This window comes from Gobius niger (assembly GCF_951799975.1).
Source record: "Gobius niger genome assembly, chromosome: 13".
NCBI classification, from domain to species: domain Eukaryota; kingdom Metazoa; phylum Chordata; class Actinopteri; order Gobiiformes; family Gobiidae; genus Gobius; species Gobius niger.
In genome coordinates, this window is record NC_136864.1 from 19252491 (window position 1) to 19272006 (window position 19516).

The 19516-nt window shown below is 42.5% G+C and overlaps 2 protein-coding genes across 2 annotated transcripts in view; one reads left to right on the plus strand and one right to left on the minus strand.

Moving 5' to 3' along the window:
* The window catches only part of lingo3b (leucine rich repeat and Ig domain containing 3b), a 34231-nt gene extending 20052 nt beyond the window's left edge, over positions 1 to 14179 (minus strand). The window contains exon 1 of the mRNA XM_079570270.1: positions 13786 to 14179. The gene's annotated coding sequence lies outside the window, so the exon portion shown is untranslated. The remainder of the gene's footprint in view (positions 1 to 13785) is intronic.
* Positions 1 to 19516, plus strand: part of sugp1 (SURP and G patch domain containing 1) — a 191106-nt gene that overhangs the window by 78183 nt on the left and 93407 nt on the right. The gene's annotated exons all lie outside the window — the stretch shown is intronic.

Sequence of the window (19516 nt, forward strand, 5' to 3'; positions counted from 1 at the left end):
CAGCTTCACAGAGAAAAGTCCCTTTGCCTGATTCGGTCAAAACATAATCACTATTTTCAACATTGAAGGGAAAGGGGAGGAGAGACGATCGTGTTGAAACAGAGAAAGAAAAAGTGCATCATGAAGGGAACGTGTTTTCTGTTTGTAAAGCATATGGAAACAGGATGTTTTCCAGACAAAAGCTGTAAGATATGGTCAATCAAACTGCAATTCATATTTGATAGTGAATAGTCTTAATTGTCTTGCAGCCCGAGTGAGTTAGCGGAGGACGGAAGAATGAGAGTCAGGATCTTTTGTGGCCCCCAAAGCACTGATAAAGCTGTTGAGCAAGTGGTGTATAGCTCACCAATCAGGCGCTAGTGAGCGTGCGAGGAGCGCTAGGAAAGAAGATGGGTGTTACAGAGGACAGAAGGAGACACAACAAGACTAACCAAGATCCTCTTCTCACTCCCATGCTCCCAGGAGCCCATATATACCTCCCTCTACACGTGTACGGCTCACACGCAAAGGCTGTGAAGTCTTCGTACAAGTGCCGCACAGGAAAGGCGGGATGGAAGCAGATCGTTGTGTGGAGGAGGTGTCATAAGGGACAAGGGTTTCGACAAAGGTCACCAAACAGGCAGAGCAAATATTCGGCTAGGAGAGGAGAATGGAAGATTATAGGGCTTTGCAGTTGTGAGATCACGATCCAACCACGGTCGCTTTTCCGTTTGTTTGGACTTCGGAGGGATCAAACGGAAACTCTTGTGTGTCCAGAGTGTAAAAACATGATCTCGGAGCATAAGGAAAGATTGGGATTAGTTTTTTTTTCCGGGGCCGTCTTGTCCAACCCTATGAAAGAATGATGAAAAAGATGTATAAGAGTGGACAAGAGCAAGATCAAAGCGAGCACAAGACAGAAGAGACAGCGCTGGGCAGCACTCGGCAGGTTGGGGACAGTTCAGGGTTAGTGCGCTGATTGACAGGCGATGTGGCGTAATGCTGTCTACATCTGGGGTTCACAGCTCTGCCAGCGTGTGAATAATAATGAGCGAGACAGAGAGAGAGAGAGAGAAAGCAGAAAAACAACATTATAGCTCATGCAATCATTGTGTGAAGATCATGCTTTTAAGAAATGATCTGAAAACAGATCATTATGCTTCGTGCCTGCAAAATCTACACAGTGCCAAGCGTTAAATCTTGTAATCTTTTGGGTCAACATAGCAAACCACCTGTAGCGTTTCACACAAAATGCCCTTCTTGTTGCCACCCACTTCACTTGCATACAGTTTGTCTCACATAAAGTGGCACATAAAGAAATACACGTTCATGTTTTCTTGGGATTCACTAAACCATGCATTTTGCCAGTCCGATGATTTTTAGAAATAGTTGAAAGCTGTAGCGTCCAAACTCTGGCGGAACAGAGTGTGAAAAATCCTGCTGGGCGGATGATCTCATTACTGACAACTGTGATATTTGTCCTCTGGTGTGTTCTTGGCTTTGGATGTTTGCAGCATAGCCCTCAGAATGTCGTTATCATTAACATTAAGAAAACGGAGCCAAATGCGCCTTTCACAACCGATTAATCAATTTTTTATTCTCTCTTAAGCATCTACCCCTCGAGTGAGATTTACCCAGGGGGATGAGGAGCTGAGAGGAGGACCGCTTTAGAGACAGCCGTGGGACACACACCTCCCCGGCGGGGCATAGGGGGGGCAGATACTCGTCATTAGTTTTTATGATGTCTTCATGTGTGCGTCCACAGGGTCACGGCTGGAAAGTTTCACCGATACCCTGGGAGAATGATCACTCGAGTGTGTGCTTTTGTGAGTGTGTATCCGAGCGCATAATTGACCCTATGTCCACATGTCTGCGCGTCTTTGTGCCTGTGCAGATCTTATGTATATAACGTGGGCGGTTGGCATATAAGAAGCATGAAAAGAATGCACTGCTTTGGTGAGTTCGAGATCCGTAAAAATGTCGTTTACAGAGATTGTTTGATGATATGATCGGCATTGGGCGGGTTCTGTTAAGGCTCATTGATACAATGCAGTAGGAAGAAAAAGTGAGTACACCGTTTGGAATTTCTCATATTTATGCCTAAATTGGACACTAAATGTGGTCTGATTTTCATCAAAGTCATAAGAATGAGTAAACAGTGTCTGCTTAAACTAATACCACCCAAACATTTTCATTTTATCATATTTTTATTGGCTAAAAAGAAATAGGCACGCACATCCAAAGGCAGTGAAACCTGTGTGCTGGATCCAAACTAAGAATACAGTGATTTGCTTTAAATCATCATATTTTTATTGGCCATAACATGTAAACATTTAATTCACAGGAGAGCGTGGAATAAGTAAGTACACCGCCTGAATCTCACTGAATTGCAGCAGTTTTGTAAAGAGGGTACAGATACAGGGGATCGCTCACTTATTCCATGCTGTTGTGAATGTCTCTGTTTTTCTGCAAAATATCTTTGAAAATCATTTTTCCATTGATGATAGGAGATTGTCCAGGCCCTGAGGCAACAAAACAGCCCCACACCATGATGCTCCCTGCACCAGACTTCACAGTGGGGATAGGGTTTTGATGTTGATGTGCTGTTCCATTTTTCCTCCACACATGACATGTGTTCCTCCCAATCTATTCAACTTTGGGTTAATCAGTCCCCAGAATATTTTTTCCAGCAGTGCAGTGGAGTTTCCAAGAGCACATTCACAAACCAAAGTTGAATAGTACCCTTGATCCTTCTTTTGCAGCAATAACTGCTTTCCTGTAGTTGCGGATTAGACGCTCACAATGATCAGGATGAATCTTGGACCATTCCTCTTTAATATATAAGTCTAAGCAGACACCACTGTTTACTTATTCTTATGACTTTGATGAAAATCAGACCACATTTATTTACCAATTTAGGAATAAATGTGAGGAATTCCAATGAGTGTACTTACTTTTTCTTCCCACTGTATAATGCAATAACCATTTTTCTATGAAGCAGCCCTATACGTTTTACTCACAGTCACATATACTGTAAAGCTGGGTAATGAGGAGCAGCAAAGTCAAATCAATGGTCTGAGAGCACTCATTTAACCTAAAATGCCAGTTTCAGGTCAAAACGGCAGACTGCGACGGCTCCGTGATAAGATCAGGAGAAGTCTTTGAGAGAGGGGCTGACGTGAGCTGTCTCCTGCCTCCGCCATCAAAGCCATCAGCGGCAAGCGGCACCTTTAATCGCCACTTAAAGAAAGTCTTGCGCCTGACAGGCAACAAGATCAGGAGGGAACAGAGCACCAGAGCACCAGGACAAAACTCACAGGTAGAGAGGAGCTAATAGACAAGGAATAGAGCTGAATATTATTTGAAGAAACTGCAGTATATGTTATAACTAAACCTATAGCATTGTTTTTTTCAAAAGGCTACAAGCAAAATGGAAGTAAATTTGGAAAACCCTAAGATACCAGGGATTTCTGTATAGGCTGTGTTCACAAAAGAATGTATGAATCTCAGTCAGATGAAGGACAATCAGCCAATATTGCGATAACAATAACTATGATTGACAAAGGAGCGTCGCTCTTTCAAATCTTTGCGTGCAGCTATAGCGTGCAAATGCCCTTTCTCTCTGCTTTAGCGTGCAGTCCCATCAAAAGAGGAAAGAGACAAAGACAAGGAATCTGCAGTATCTTTGCGAGATTGGAGGCAAACTGGTGCGGGGCATAATACATCCAGACAAGAGAATGAGGAAGAGAATGGGCGCCGCGGGAAAGGTGTCGACAGCTCCCCGCTCCGAAATAGCTTCAATTGCGCATGGCTTCCAAACAAATCCCCCTCCTTTTTTTCCCAGACTGATCCTAATTTCAACCCTCTGTGACTGAATTATTTATTGTGAACCAATGACATGCGGCGAAGGGGACAAAGAGGCATTGCTCTATTTTGATTTCCATAATAAATTCATGACTGCCTGTTCTGAAGGGAGGAGGAAGGGGAGGGGGTGGGGGGGGGATAGGCACTCGGGGATGTAGGGCCAGACTGTGTGGAAATACTCAGACGTGGCATGGTAAAACAGACGCAGAAAATCAGAGGAAAACAGCTTCCACGCATGAGGCCACGACTGACACTGCAATTAACCTGGGCCGAGATGACAAGCCCAGGAGCAAAGGACTGAAAAATATGCTAATAATGGGAATGAAGTTTGTGCTTGAAAGGAAATGTGCCCAACAAAGTCACCAAACGCTTTCGGTCTTTGGAAAGTAATGGGAGTTTCCACGGGAACAAAGCGACACAAACTAGAAACATATCAGTGGATTATAAACTCAAACGTGTCCTGCTGAAAATGTAAAGTCTTCATAACCAACAGTCAAAGCAATTGTTCTAATTGTACTATGCTATGCAGGTGTTGCAACATAAATATTGAGAATATCGAAAAACTCAATATTGAAAGGCCATGACAGGCTGGAGTCAAAAGTACGTCTAAAATGTCGACTACAAGATTGGACAGCACAAACAATCGAAGAAATATCAATAACAAGTGGATCCAAACATGTGCCTTGGAGCGAGATTATTAAAGGTATGGAGATAATAGCAAAAAGAGGTCAGCAGCAGACTGGCAAAGAGTTTAAAAGCATTATTACTAGACTTGAAGAAGCTGTGGTAAGGAGACAATCGAAATGAAGTAAAAAAAAAAGAACCTGTGGAATGGTTGCTCAAATTGATGAAGATTCAGGTTTGACCTACATTGGACACATAAGACATAACAGTGATGAGAAGAGATTTCTGGAAGCAAATCAGGACAGAGATGAAGAGAAAGACCAAAGGATGGATGGAACAAAATCGTCACAGAAGTGGAACGTGCAAAAAGACTGCCAGAGAATCAGAAAGACATTTGCTGGATGATGTTGACAATGAATTACCAACCAAATAAGCAGGCCAATAACGTTTTCATTTTATATAGTTTGTGAGTTGGTGGTCTTCATTATTGTAGGTCACTGGATCTGCAATATGGCTCGTTTTCCTAGTTTTTTTTTTACAGTGGTTTTGTTGAGATTTTTGGCACATTTTTATCGCTTTTTGTTGGTATTTTGACACTTTGCTCAAGAAGCTTTCAGATTTGGGAAACTGGGGGAAATGTGCTCGGTTCAGGTGGGGGTTAAGAAGTTAAAGCATGTTGACTTTTGTTTTCTCATCGGCACATATCTGTCTTTGCAGTCGAAACCCTTCAGTTGGAAACCCCATTGGTGCTCAGTGTTGCTTTTGACTTTGCCCAATTTGAACAGTGACACCATGAAAGGGGAACACATGGCCGTGGCCCCCAACCCCCTTCCCAAGTGACTTCCTGATACAGTAGCGAGGGTGACGCACATGCGTGGCTCTGAGAGAGTGCTAAGTCCCCAGGCTGCGGGGCGGTTTGTGCAGCAGCGAGGCAGAAGTAATGTCTGAATCTGTGCTTCCTTTGAGCCAAATGTACTGTATATCTGTGCAGGGTGTGGGGGTCAGCGCTCAAGGACTATCACAAAATCTGGAGAGAGAGCCCATGCACCAAACATACGCAAACCAAATCCTGGGGGGAAGGGAGTGAGGGTTAAAATAGAACAAAATCCATCTATATTTGTAAAGGACAAAAAGCAACATGTCTAAACTGATATTTGTATGGAAAAAGGTGCTCATTTTGGAGGTGGAGTTTCTACAGTGGTTTTCGATGCTATAACCGGAAAGAAACGTTGCGTCCATCAACCACGTCAGAACGGAGGTTGTACATTTGAATGCACCACCGCCAACCACAGAAACCCATAAAAATGCCACACATTCACAAGACACATTCAGCGCGGGCAGGGGGCCAGAAATGATATTTGAATCATTAAAATCCAATTTGCAGGACGGGGTCAAGGCTCTCCCATCACGGGCATCAGCTGCGCACTCCAACAGTTAGCCCTAAACCAAACACAACTGGGGAAGCAATCGATGTGCAATATAGCAGTTATTAGCGGCACGTATTAGGAAGCCACTGGTGTAGCGAGATGAAAAAGTGACGAAAGGGAGAGTGAATCAGACGAGTGAGGGTGATTGACCTTGTGTGTGCATGTGTGTGTGTTAGAGTCGTGTGTGTTACAGTTAATGAATGTCCCCTGCCTGAGAGGGCTGTTGTGCAGATGGTGTTACTGTAACAGACAAAAGCTACAGCCTATTTCACCAGGACAGTCGACTGATAAGATCCTTGGATGTAAACAAAAATCAATAGTTAAAATAATGCATGCCTGAAATAAAGCTTCAGAAGATGCTGAATAGGAATAAATCAAATATATACTGTATTGTAAATTACTGAAATAATTGTTAATACGAAGTATGCCGACTAAAGTAGCCATTTTGATTCAGTCGTGATCATTTCGTAACACTAATTGTAACCACTAAACCGTTTTAGTGGGCTGGATGTCTCACATTGGGGACTTTTGATTTCTTTTAGATTATGTCCCAAGCTCCTTATTACTTTTGAATAATTTCCTTCCTCGGACACTCCAGCACTCTTGAGACTGTAAAAACAGCGGCATTGAACAGCAACCAAGCTAATTTTAGGTTCAAAGACAAAGTACCCTGCACCTGCCCAGTCTGAATTATAGAACCATCGCGTCCCAAGGAGATACTACAGGGCCAGGCATTACCTCTGGCTTAGGTTAGGGTGACAGATTACCTTGGCTGGCATGGTTTCCTGCCAGCGATGCTGTACTGCAAGAAAAGTGTAATATTCAATAACTTGAATATTGCGATAACGTCATTGTTGCAATTATATGGTAAATGGTCTCACAGCTAGGAACTCAGTTCCAGTGTGCACCTTCAGGAAGCGGGATTCGAACGCCCATCTTCTGATCATGAGACGATTCGCTCTACCAAATTAAAAGAAACAAAACGAAAACTGAACTAAGTAAGTTCAGTTTTATCATATAGTTTTCGAGTTTTAAATTATAGTTTTCAAGTTTTTATAGTTTACTATTTATCTCTATCACTAGTGTTCTGCTTCATGTTGCATATTTGCACCAAACAAAATTCCTATAGTTTGTGATCCTGTTCACTGACAGTGGCAATAAAATCCATTCTGATCCTGATATAAGATATGACTAAAACTAAATACTATGTTGTGTTTTAGACGGCAACCCAAATGATGAAATACGATGAATTAATGAATTAATGAACGGTTTATTTTGGTTGATTGATGCAATACAATTTCCAAATATTCAACCAAAAAAGGAACAGGCTGAAGCAATGCTTATTTATGCCTATCCTTATCCTTATGAATGGTGTCTTCTTGCGATATGTACATCGGGCCATATTGCACCGCCCTTGTCCCAGATGCTAATAGACTCAAAGCTTCACTATAAACTGTCGCTTTTTGTGGTTTTAAGTTTTTATATTTGTCCAAGGGAGTGCAGATGAAACACCTGGACACAGACTGGATGGTAGTAGCAATATACTTCATTCAGCACAGTAAAAGCATTGCAATAAGAGCATGGTGCCTAAAAGTCTATGGTAATTACGGTTTTGGTAATTAAATAGTTACCAATTTATAATTCAAAACCCAAACTCTGACAATGTGATATCCTCTCTTCTTCTGTACAACTTCCATGTTATGATGGTGCTGTGACGTGAAGCGCACCATGATATCTTTTACAGTATAAATTCAACAACCATAAAAAAGTGCATGATTATTCACTTTCAGGAAGATGCTGAAAGCCATATCTCTATAACAGGGACTGGAGAGGAAGCAGGGAAGTCTTTGTTTGAGTGTAGCAATTAATTGAGTTACATTATTAAAATGCAAGGTGATACAATTTAACCTACATTAACATTCAATTAGCAGCAGCAGCTAGCTATACCCGCACAGTCGGACAACCACTGCACACACACACGCGCACGTACACATGTGCTCACTCACGCACAAAGGGTAATCTCATTGACCTGCATTAACATTTGCAAAGGGACGCGAGGCGCAGGTGATATGGGGCCAAAAACTTCACGACCCGCATCAACATTTCATAAGGTCTGGGAAATGTGAGCGCTTTATTCAACCGGGGGCCTGTAATGCGGGGTGCGTGACAGAGGCAGACCCAGGGGCAGGTGGCTCTCTCACAGTCGACTGACGCAACAGGAGACGGAGCAGTGTTCAAAGTTAAAGCAGCACATCCCTTTAATTACTTTATTTGCTTGGTGGCTGAACCGAGGCATAGATTAAAAGAGTTCAGATATAAGTGGAACAATGGGTAGATATGCTTACTAACTGTGTGTGTAATATGTTAATGCCTTCACGTTCATGATGTCATAATCTCAGATGGCGGACAGGGTAAATGTAACTCTACAGGGGCAACACAGTTTTTTAGAAAATCTACTCACAGGAAATATTGAAACTGATCCTTATCTGTGTGGGATTAGGTGTCTGCCATATTCATCTCTTGGCCTGTGTTTTTGAATATTGTCACCACTTTTTCACACCATCAAGAAAGAAAAAAAAAGGACATACCGGTAGTTCATTTGTGTTGACAGAGAAGACATCAAACGCCGCTTTTTGTTCCACGTGAAAAGGTTAATTAATGACCGAGATAATAAGTTATACTGCATTAATCTCTGTAGAGAAATCTCTGTAGAGAAATTAATTCTCTGCATTTGACCCATCCTCAGTGTCGCATGGGGCGACCTGTAGGAGCAGTGAGCTGCTAGCATGGGCCGGCGCTCAGGGACCCATCTCCATGATGTGGGGCCAGGCTGGTGGTCAGAAACACCTGGCTGGAGGATTAACCTATTGCACATGTTTTTTATAACCTACCACTAACCTACGCAGACACGGGGAGAACATGCAAACTCTACACAGAAAGGCCCCGTCCAGGTGGGAATCGAACCCGGGACCTTCAACCTGTGAGGCACAAGCACTAACGGCTGCGCCACCGTGCCTATATAGATCGTCGCCACGGTTACCATAGTTTTCTTCATATCATTATTTGCTGCCCACCACCTCAAGCTTAAACTAAAGGCTGTTAAGAATGTTGTGATGTCACGTGAATACAACCTATTGCTGAATTTTAGCCAACTTTGTCAAATACCTGCATTAAGTGCTAAAACCATTCTAATTAATGCATGGAATAACTGGACACCCCAGTCCAGTGGACGATGTTTAAAGGCACAGGCCACCGTTTATCCATACTGAGATATGTTCTTACCTGAGCTTAAACGAGTTGATGTGTACCTACTGTATCTGTTTTTTGTGCGCGCGCTCAGTCATGCAAAAAAGACCAGACAAGATGTTGTTGGAATTTAACCTCTCCTCCTCTTCTCTATGGGGCCAAGTTAGAAGCGACCAAGCTCTTCCCTGTTATCCCTATTTAAATACGGTTACATGAGTAGTTACATGATCCAAGTATAGTTACACAAAATTAAAGCTGGTGTCGTCTCGCTGGAAGAGGTGTGCGCAAAGACCAGACAGGTACACATCAACTGGTCTAAGCTCAGGTACGAACAGATCCCAGTATGGAAAAACGGTGGCCTGTTCCTTTATTTCCTGGATGGATGAGAGCCAACGCAGACTTTGTGAAACAACTTTATAACTCCGCAGGCACAGCCAGTGTAAGGAAACTCTCTTTGATAATAGGAGGTCAAATTTGATCATTCCTGTCTTATGAACTCGAATGATATTGGCACACTGGTGAAGATTACCATCAATCAAAAAGCATGATGTAATATAGTCATCAACCCGACAGGGATTTTACTTTTCAATGCACCGCAAACCCTGTGTTGTGCCTGTGAAAGAGAATGCACCTTAAGCTTGTGGCATTACCCAAAACAAAATCACAAAGAACTGACTTCCTTACGATACTGATTAACCAAGTATTTCACATTTGAAGTGGAATTTTTAGCAGCGAAAGAAATGAGCCAATCTATCCACACAAGCTAATTAGCAGGATTAGGCAGAGATATCAGGTGACCCTAAATCCAACATCACTCCCCCAAGGCCCAACTGAGAGTGAGGTAAAGTGAAGCAGGCGGCCCGGTAAAGCTACACCAAATTGAACAACACAATCTGAAAGGCCTGGGGTCACTTGTGGGAAAATGCGGTGCAGAAAGTAAATTAAAGAAAGTAAAATAGGAAGTGAAAAGGGCAGAGAGAGAGAGAAAGAGAAATCCATAGCAACAGTGAGACAGAGAGACGAGGAGGTGGGAGGTCAGAGGTGATCACAGTGATGGAAGGGAGACTGGTGGACTTTACCTGGTTCAGATTTTGCCTCAGGTAGTTTCACGGCCATTACGTTTCCAGCAACATTAGGTTTAGAATATAGGTGCATCACAACCACCAGCAGACAATTCACCTAAAAGCTTATTATCTCTGCTAATCACAGATCTCCCCACTGGCTGGAGAGAGCAATCAGATACTTTATCAAAAACACCTACAATCGACAAGCAAATGTAGTAGACTTATTTGCACATTGTTTACTCAACAGCCTTATACACATACCCCATACATTGGGTGGAACATTTGCACTAGCTATTTAGCATCTGGCCTTGATAAATTACCCCCTCTGTGTACCATGCAACACAGTTCAGGCCAAATACAGTGTTTCCCAATGTTTTTCCTCGGCCCCGCATTCCAACCAAGATGAACACTCTACCGTCAACAATACTACGAGCCTAACCACGAAGACCAGCTTGGTGATTGACCACTGAAGCCAGGCAGGCATCGTAATTGCACTCTCTAATAAAGACTTGTTTTATTGTGTTGGTGTGTAGCTATACGAGGAACAGCTCAGGGCAATTTTGTGGTGCACCCGTCCCCTTGCCCTTGTCCACAGCTGCACCTCAATCAGGCTCTGCAGCAATCTAATCGCACCAATGCTCTCCAAGCATGATGTCCTTCAGAAAAGGATTTGTCAAGGTCAAACTTTGTCCTGAAAGAGGCACACACATCAGCGCGCACTGAGATCAAACGGTCCTCCAACACGCCCATGCATCCTCGGTCACCTTCACTATCAAGTGCGCTTACCTCCTTCTTAGATCCTGTTCCCCGAGGTAGAAGCGTCTTATCTCATCTCTATTCAGAGCTCACTGTGAAAGCTGGGCTTTATCACTAAAATATCACTGTTGGCCATCATCGTGACCCTGACCTAAATATTTGACCCTGAAGGCATCATTTTAAGATAGTATTTACAGACAGTTTAGTTTAGATTACAGCCACACCCACACATTTTGTTGTACAGTTGTAAAGCACTTTTTACTTACTTCAATCAACCATTATCAGCGCACAAACCTTTAGTTCTAACTGTAGAATATAGTCCTCTAAAAAGTACGATGAAGTGATTTTGTACAGTACTATGGTCTGGTATAGTAGCAGTCCTTTTTGCAGTCAAAAACATGATGCGAGGATCTCTTTCTATCAATAGAGGGAACTTTCACATTCTCACAAATGCGATACGCTCAGAGACCACCATGCAGTGGCACTTGTAAACAACAGCTGATAACAAGCTGGGTAGTAACTGAATACATGTATTTAGATCACTCATTTGGAGTTACAGTTACTTTCCTAATATTCAAGGAATACATTCCAGTACTTAATCATTAGACCCTTCATTTTCAAAACAATAAGAAAGAAAAGATCAAAACAGTTGGGGTTGAACTTTTCTGGATTAATGGCAAATAAGTATGTAACAGGCGAGTAGCAGTGTGTAGCTGCATGTTTTTATTAATACGCCGCTTTAATATAGTGTAAGTCAACGCGAAAGTATTCTAAGTATTCAGAATAAAGTATTCTGATTGGACAAAGTAATGGGATACGTTACAAAATATATTTCAAGGCAACTATTCTGTAACTAAATACATACTCAAAGTATTTTCTGGCGACCGTCCGACCTCTGAAACATGTTACAGCTAACACACACTTTTGTCTAATAAACAGAAATAGCAAGTAATGTTTTTTCAACACAAAATCAGATCTCAATCCGTTTCATGCCCAACTGACAGAAGGACAGTTTTACCATCAGGAAGCTGAACTCTCTCCTTTCTTCCCTCAGCTGCCCATTGTTGTTTACATAATGTCTTATATTGCGTCACATGTGGTGTGGTCCTATTGTTATGATTATGATTGCACCAAGGGTTTGAGAGCAGCCAATTTTGATTGTCTGTTTGTGCTTTATGTGGTAGTTTTGACAATAAATATAACTGAGCTGCTTCTTCTGACCACAGACAATTCCAGTGCACTTTAGTGTTGATGCCAAAAGAAGAGGGTTGTCAGAAAGAGTGCAATCAATATTTAGAAAGCCTACAGAAATCACATTCAAGAAGCTATTTTACATACTTTGGCGAGTTATAATATTATGGAATAGTGTTTGTGGAGGTTTAGACACAAAGAAACAGGGGCCCATGCCCATTATGTGGAAAATACTGATGTGCTGTTACAGGTGCAAAGCCTCTCCCTCTCCGTCTCTTTCTCTTTCTCTTTCTCTCTCTCTGTCTCTCCTTTTCTCTCTCTTTCTCTCTCGCTCTCTCTTTCTCTTTCTCTCTCTCTCCATCTCCTTCTCTTTCTCTCTCACTCTCTCTCTCTTTCTCTCTCTCTCCATCTCCTTCTCTTTCTCTCTCTTTCTCTCTCGCTCTCTCTCTTTCTCTCTCCCTCTTTCCATCTCTCTCTCCCTGTGCTGTCCTCCTGCAGGGCAGCCTCAGAATGACCACTTTGCTTCTTCTGTGTCCACTCAAGGAAAAAGACATCAGCATCTGTCAGCGCCAGCCCATCACTTCACTGCTCCACAGCCATTAATCTGCCATTTAACTTGCTGCCACTTTGACACCACTCTTCTTTATTTATTTATTTTCCATAATCTTCCCTAGACTCCTTTTTATCTGATTGTCTGCAATTAAAGCCACCATCAATGTGTTTACACAATGTGGTGACACCGTTTGTTTTGAGAGGCCAAACTGTAAATGTATAAACCCAAACAAAATAATGAGATTCAGGAAATAATTAGCTTCTAGCATGAGAAGAGGCAAAAACATCTATTCTATATTTACATATCTGCGCAACATAACTTCCTCTTTTATTGTTACCAGAGAATTCTCACTTGGCCCGCCATGCGTAGAGCCAGGAAAAGGTAATTGCCAGACATAAAACACAAGATAGGATCTGCATGAGGTGAGTGACATTACAGGAATGGAAACACAAGGAACATGCCGAGGAAAACAACATTGGTGAAAAAGATTGAGACTCAAAGGTGGCAGACGATAGGGTTTGGAGCACGAGCGGCAGCAGACTGATGAAGCTCGCGTATACCTGCTGTCGCCAGCCATATGCACCCCGCCACAACGTGACATAACACATGGCCAAACATGTCATGTTTCACCGTGGCATCCCGCAGAGCCGCGTGGGTAAGCTGAGAACCACAAATCTCCAAAACAACTCCCATGGGCACAACTTATCCTTTTAGATTTATTACACAAGACCGATTTGTGACTCAACGCTCTGCGCGCAGCAAACAACTCAAGCAAATGTAATTGCAAATGTTACAGCCATAAAGACCAGCGTTTTATTTGTGCTGCAACCTTCCACCTTGTGTACAAGCATCAATGTGACATCGTAGAGAAATGGTGCGCAACGATAATGCAAGACATGAGGCATGCGCCGGCAAACTACTAACACACATACAATGGCAATGCCTGGAGTGTCTGAGGGCAAGTAGGGAGACTTGTCAGAGTGGGTAGTCGTCAAGGCGGGAGATCTGCGCTGTTGCTTCTCCACTGTAAAAACACGAATCTAGCGACACACGCAAACGGGCAATAAACGCGCATACGTACCCAGAATTGAACCGCGCTGCCTGGCGTCTCCACATCTGTCCAGCGGTGTTGATTTACAAAATTGTGACCCACAAGTTGCTGCCCGCACGTGCCTCTCCTCCGCACATCAGTGTGTCTCACTCTCTGGCATCAAACCTGTCACTCATGCCCGTCTCTCCCTCTCTCCTGACGTCTCCGAAATTGAGTCCATCCGTTCAGGGCGAATAGAGACGCTGTCCTTTCCCCCCCCGTACAGCGCTCCTTAGAGGGTCACGGCGCCCTCCATCTCTCCCTGTCGTGAATCTCGGAGTGTTAATATTGAGGGGAGGGAAGGGGAAGAGCGCGCTCTGGCTGGAGCCGTCGCTCGCAGCCTCCTTCTCTGTGTGCGGCTCTCTCTCCCGCGCTTAGCATGCCTTTCATCTCGCGCCTCCCTCCCCTCTGAACCCCCTCCATCTCTTTTCACTCACTCCACTGTCTATCTGCCTCAGCACCGGCTGCTTAAATTCACTCTTCGCCCATGGAGAATTTATGCTTTAAGGGACACGCTCCAAATAGACATCAGGGAAATCATACAAATAATAAGCACAAGGATCTACTTTAAACACCAAGTCCTTTTGAGTAACACGTTTGAACTGCCTCAAACGATCAGTGGGATGAGTGTGTAGCTGCCACAGGATTATTTTCCAACAGTATAGGCTAAATCTCAATTTCTTTCAGCTTTTCCCATCATAAACACTTTCCTGCAATGAGTAGAATGGCTTTTTACAGCACCGCATGTCTTGATTTGACACAACAGACCTAGGAAGTCACAGTCACAGCCTTCCAGCTATATTTCCATTTTCAGTGACAGACTGGGTTGAGTCACGAGCATGTTGTACACACATATAGACAAGATTCACATTCCTTCTTTGTGTTGATATAGTTACTCAAGCGTCCTCATGGTGGTAAGGCACGGTAATTTACAGAGCGCGATGACGCATGCATCTCTAGCACGAATGTTTAGAATTGAATGAAAATACATACATGCCCTGTCATTATTAATGTTTCGTTCAGACTTCATACATGATCCAGTGATACACAGCATGTTCAGTACTATTCCATGTCCCATAGAGTCAGATCATGTTGAGAAAAACTGATGATGTGCCCCTGAGGTCAGTTAGCAGCTCATCACAGGGCTCTGAGCTTTGACCTCTGACGCCGGGGGGCAGGTGTGTCATGATGCTCCGGGAAGACCGCCTCCTGTAAACAGTACACAGCACAGTGAGGCTGAAGTTATTCTGCCCACAAGCTGCGCAACGATCACAATCCAAATCAAAATGGCAAAGAAGGCCTACGTTTAGTGATATAATGTCCTCTATAGACCATTCTCTGACATGTGACTTTTGGTTGGCAATCAGCTGTTTGGAACTGTGCCTATGTAGATATAAATGAAAACACAATCTGAAATGAGTGGACAAATCAAATCATAAAAACAGCTGATTTGCCATATAGATCACATGACTGAGAAATACAATAGAAAGCCGTCTCCAAGGAAACATCATGCTGCATCATGGGCCGCTTAAGTTATTTCGAAGATACAATACAATCTCTTTTCACATAAACCCACTTGTTGATGTTTTGCTAGTTAAAAACGTTTTTCATGTTATAGGTGTAATTTCTTGAAGTTACACCACTTTAAACACCAATCATAATGTGTCCAAAAGAGTTAAAAAGCTGAATGAAACATAGGACCTTTAAAGTCTGAATAAATTCTCTCAAAGTGGAGACTCTGAGCGCCGCCTTGTCCCAGTTATCTATAACAAGGGAGGAAATATAATGCAATGTCAGTGTCTCTCTCGCCTCCTTGTGTGACTTTGGGGGGGGGGGGGGGGGGGGGGGGGGGCTTTGAGTTGAAGTGACATTTAAGACAGAATGGGATGGCATTTGAGAAGTGTGGGCTGGCAGGACCGAAGCCAGACATGGGACTATCAGAAACACTTGATCAAATAAAACTGGTAAAAAATAAAATCTGATGAATTTGGCCCAAGGTATAGTTTGGGCACAAATGACTTTAATTGTATGTTTTGTATGAGTACTTCATTTATAATTTTGATATGGTAAAGGAAAAGTAATCATTTGAAGAGTGTTATTGGTACATGTTCCACTTTACCTTCTGATATTACATTCTGGGGTATCTATTATACTGCAAATGGCAATTGTATCATATACAGCTCTCTTTATTTATCCATGTTTGGGGCTGCCACAAACACTGTCTTATAATCACCTGTAGCTCAATGTGACTACTCCATAGCAGAGCAATTTTGAAATAATTTATCTATGGCTTTCTATGAACAATTGGATTTGTCCATTCATTTTGTCGCAGACAGTTGGCCGCACCATCGCACTAATCACAGCCTTGTTTGTTCCTGTTGTGTTTGGCAGCTTCCCTGCATTTTGGCCAATTTAAAAGACACTCCCAGAGCCAAGTGAAGTTACCTCTCTATCCGCGCTCACAGGCGGAAGAATGCCAGCCACTTCTCGTATGACCACAGCTATTCCTCGTCCAGTAACTTTAAACTGGGAATGTGAGCCCTCATATGGAACATGCATAATGCTGGCACTGAGTATACCAGCACTATACTGGGCGCTACGTTCAACATTGTATTTTTAAATGTGGCAAATGCTGAGGTTAAAGTATTCATGAAGAGTTGAGGAGTTGCTTGGTGACAGACAGTGTGTCCTCCTGTTGCACAATGTAACTCTAGTTTCATCTTGGGCAAAAATGACGAAACAAAATGAAAGACTCCGAGGCGGGTAATGGGCCTCTGCTTTGATTAGTTTCACATTATTTTCCAACTGTGACTTGAACCCGATGAAAGGGGCCCATAAATGTGGCTTTTCGCTTTGACTGAATCTGGACAGAAGTCCGGACCATGAGCAGTAGAAGAACAAGAGGGAAGGTAAACAAGGCGAGAGCAGCCAGTGAAGCAGATGCACAGGGGCTCACAAAAAGAGTTGGTCTTTTTTTTTTTGCTTACAAATTTCCTTTAAAATTTGCAGTATACTGTTGGACATATAGACTACATTATAAACTTCACAATGTTTCCCATTGGGGGTACTGGGTATAGCTTTATTTGGAGTAAAAGATAGGGTTATGGGTTAGGGTTAGGGTTAGGGTTAGGGTTACGGTTAGGGTAGGCTATATGAAAAAGCATGGTATTCATGTCCTATTAGCATGGTGGTTAACAACAATATAATGATCAGCCTATTAATATATTTATAAGCATGCAGTGGGAGGAAAAAGTAAGTACACCGTTTGGAATTTCTCACATTTCTGCCTAGATTGGTCATAAAATGTGGTCCGATCTTCATTAAAATCATAAGAATGAATAAACAGTGTCTGGTTAAACTAATGTCACCCAGACATTTACATTTTATCACCTTTTTATTGGCCATAACATGTAAACATTCAAGATTCATCCTGATCGTTGTGAGCGTCTAATCTGCAACAACAGAAAAGCAGTTATTGCTGCAAAAGAAGAGTCAGCTAGATATTTAATACAGGGGTTCACTCACTTATTCCACGCTGTTGTGAATGTCTCAGGTTTATCTGCAAAATATCTTGATAAACCTGTGAATACATTTTTCCATTGATGATAGCACATTGTCCAGGCCCTGAGGCAACAAAACAGCCCCACACCATGATGCTCCTGCTCCAGACTTCACAGAGGGCATAGGGTTTTGATGTTGGTGCTGATCCATTTTTCCTCCACACATGACGTTGTGTGTTCCTCCCAAAATATTCAACTTTGGTTTGCGAAAGAGCTCTTGGATGCTCCACAGCACTGCTGGAAAAATATTCAGTGGACTGATGGACCCATGTCAAATATTGACCCTTGTTTTGCAGCAAAAACTGCTTTTCTGTTGTTGCAGATTAAAAATTCACAATGATCAGGATGAATCTTGGACCATTCCTCTTCACAAAACTGTTGGAGTTCAGCAAAATTCAGGCGGTGTACTTACTTATTCCTCCCTCTCCTGTGAATATTTACATGTTATGGCCAATAAAACAATGATAAAATGTAAATGCTTGGGTGGTATTAGTCCAAGCAGATACTGTTTATTCATTCTTATGATTTTAATGAAGATCGGACCACATTTTATGACCAATTTTGGCCGAATTGTGAAAGATTCCAAACGGTGTACTTACTTTTTCCTCCCACTTTATTATTAATGGCCTACTAGTATGTTAATAGACAAAAGTATAATAAGCATCTTATTAATACTTTACAAGCTTATTATTAATGGCCTAATTAATTCCGTAAGGGAGGCGGAGGCGGTCGCGTCGGACTGTTGCTACTGCGGATAATGGAGACCTTGGAGTGCATTATCCCGCTTATATCATGGTCCCACAAACTGAAACTGTTCATTCGGGGCCTGTTTGCTTTTCTTGAAAGTCCCGGGCAGGAGTTGTTTTTCACTTTTTAAGCTGTTTTACCCGATACTAGTTCCAGCTCAATTGTTTATCGTTACTATGGAAACAGCTGCAGTGAGTGGAGCGATGTGATTTAACTGTTGGTGTAGATGATCAGAAATAACCTACACCCTTCAGCCAATCAGAATCGAGTATTCACCCAGACGATGCTTAATATAACACAATACCCAAATATGTATATACCAGCTTACTCTTTTGTTATTATAATTTATCTTTCATTTACTGATTAAAGGCGACGTACAAAAAATAATTTAGTGATCCAAAGTTTATTTAGAACTATTGATCCAGTTATATTTGCAGTTCTGCCGGTCTCCAAATTCAGCCTTACATTTCAGATTTCACTCAGACAAGGCAAATAATCTGCACTCTCTATTTGCGCTGAAATGACAGGTAATATTTCTGCTTTCAATGCGTCTCCAAACAAAATGGATTTTTCGAAAGAAGCCAGCAACATTCACACCTCCACTCCCTTTTCCTCCCCTCCGCTCTCCGATGCATTGCAGCCCACATCAAGCCAAGACTGACAACTGCTTTATTAGAAATGATATGTGAGTGAGGAAGCGGTTAGCCGTGATGTTAACTATCAACGCCATTATCTCTCTTTCCTGCGAGTGTGTAAGTGAGCGCCTTATCGGTGGAAACAGACCTGGACGTGAGCGGGGTAGTGAGTAGGAGGGAGGGGGCGGGCTGGGGTTTGAAGGGAACAGTAAAATAGTAGGATAAGGAAAGAAATGTGACAGTGACAGCAGCCTTGGTGGACGGATATCAAAGGACAATAATGCACCGCTACAATGTAGGAGCAGAGGATAGAAGAATAAAGAGGGGCTGCATGTAATTAGAAATACAAGTAGCAAATTGAAAGTGACTGTGCGTGTTTTGTATCTGTATAATGTAGCTAAGGACAAGACAACAGAGATTTAAAAGTGATCAAAATTTAAGTTATTGTTTACATGAAAGTATTTGGACTCTAAAGCGTGAAATTAATTCATGAGTACTGACTTGGCAGATGAATAAAGTCTTGAGTAAAGCTGATTAAAAAATAATTTTCATTCTGAATCCCATTCTCTGATAGAGTAATAGTGTGTGGAGTCTGAGCAGCTGCTATCCCTGCTTCACTTCTGGCTTCGAGAGCACTGCTGTAGCTTATTCTAGCTGCCTTCTACAGCATTATTGTATGATTTCTGTGGTAGCAAAATGGCACACATGACCCTCCTGCCCATGATGTGTTAAGACACAAACTACAGCTGCATCAAATCGTCTTCGATCCAGTTATTTATC